Here is a 1,891-nt window from a genome sequence, read left to right as displayed (position 1 = left end):
TTCCCACCTCATCAACATGCTAATTAAATCATTAAATAAACCCTTTCTGTTTTTATTACATACGTTATTTTAGTCCCAGTGACATCATCGCTGGGTCTCTGTGCTTCCCTAGGTGATGCAGGCAGATCATCATCATCGCTGGGTCTCTGTGCTTCCCTATGTGATGCAGGCAGATCATCATCATTATCATTACTGGGTCTATGTTCTTCCCTATGTGATGCAGGCAGATCATCATCATCGCTGGGTCTCTGTGCTTCCCTGTGTGATGCAGGCAGATCATCATCATTATCATTACTGGGTCTATGTTCTTCCCTATGTGATGCAGGCAGATCATCATCATCGCTGGGTCTCTGTGCTTCCCTATGTGATGCAGGCAGATTATCATCATCGCTGGGTCTCTGTGCTTCCCTGTGTGATGCAGGCAGATATCATCATCGCTGGGTCTCTGTGCTTCCCTGTGTGATGCAGGCAGATATCATCATTGCTGGGTCTCTGTGCTTCCCTATGTGATGCAGGCAGATTATCATCATTGCTGGGTCTCTGTGCTTCTCTTTGCAATGCAGGCAATTCCTAAAAACATAAAGCCGAGACAATGCCCACATGTGATGCCTCCATGATTGAAAGAACTGAAATCCAGTGAATGAAGGGGGGCAGGCCAGGTACAGTCAGGCTGGGGAGGAAAAAGCTAGATGATTCCAGGTGTCTTCCAGCCAGGAAATGGCATTTTGCAGCTTCTAATGCACATTGTGAGAATCTCACAGTGTGCAGTGATATCACAGTATGCAATGTCAGTACAGGAGAGGAGCCGGTACATCTGTGCAAAACTGAAGGTAAAGCCGGAGTTCTGCTTTAAAAGTTATGGTCTGGAGATAAAAACAATATACTTCATTGCTGCGGATAGCTTAGGAGTAGGAAACCACATTCCAGCTGTATCCCATCATGGCTCTGTCTCTGGGAGCCATGCTTGTGGCTGCCAAAGTCTTGCAATGCCTCATGGGACTTGTAGTTCCATCACAGCTAGAGTGCCACGGTTGCCTACCCGTCGTGGATGAACAGCTGATAAGCAGCGAGTCTGAGTGATTGCAATGTAATGCAGAGCTCCCTCTAGTGACAACTCTAAATGTCTAAGCATAGGTGGTGGGGTTGGTGGTAGGGAAGGTGGTGGGGGGGTTGGTGGTAGGGAAGGTGGTGGGGGGGCATCAGAAAGGCACAGTTAGAAATAAAAACATTGTCAAGACGTTCTAACCCCTTCCCAACTGACAGGGACCGCGGGGCGATTTGTCCAGTAGGGGTAGAGAGGGCAATAAAAGCTCAACATAGCCTCTCAGCCAAGGCCAGGCAACCTCGGCGCTCCAGCGAAACTACAAATCCCTTCATGCCTCTGCCTCCGAGACTCATGCCTGCGGCTGTCAGGGTCTAGCAATGCCTCATGGGACTTGTAGTTCCACAACAGCTGGATTGCCCAGGTTGCCCACCCCTGCTCTAACCCTTCCTCACTCCATGCAAAATGAGATAAAACTTTATGCGGAGTTTAACAATTACAGAAATATGTAAGAATGTGTACAGGAATGTGAAAAATCACATGGCAAATGTTCCAATGACAGCAGAAAATGTGCGTTGATTGGACGCACGATACTTTCCCTGTAAGGTATGCGAAATGTTATTTTCTTATGAGTGTTCTATATCCTGTATAGAGGAAGTCAGCTCTGTGATTTGTACTCCGTCTACCACGGACCCCATGCAGCCATTACCCCCGGCATTATTCTATTACCATCGGACGATGGCTGCTGTAGACACATCGATGGCATGTGCCAGTTCCCTGCCAATCAATGCCGGGGCTCCTCGCCTCATTCCCACCACCAGGTCATAATGTCTCAGATTTTAATCTCGC

The sequence above is a fragment of the Nanorana parkeri genome, unplaced genomic scaffold (assembly GCF_000935625.1).
Source record: "Nanorana parkeri isolate BGI_ZX_2015 unplaced genomic scaffold, ASM93562v1 scaffold314, whole genome shotgun sequence".
Lineage (NCBI taxonomy): Eukaryota > Metazoa > Chordata > Amphibia > Anura > Dicroglossidae > Nanorana > Nanorana parkeri.
The sequence above is the reverse complement of the archived record's forward strand: the minus strand, read 5'-3'. Positions refer to the sequence as shown.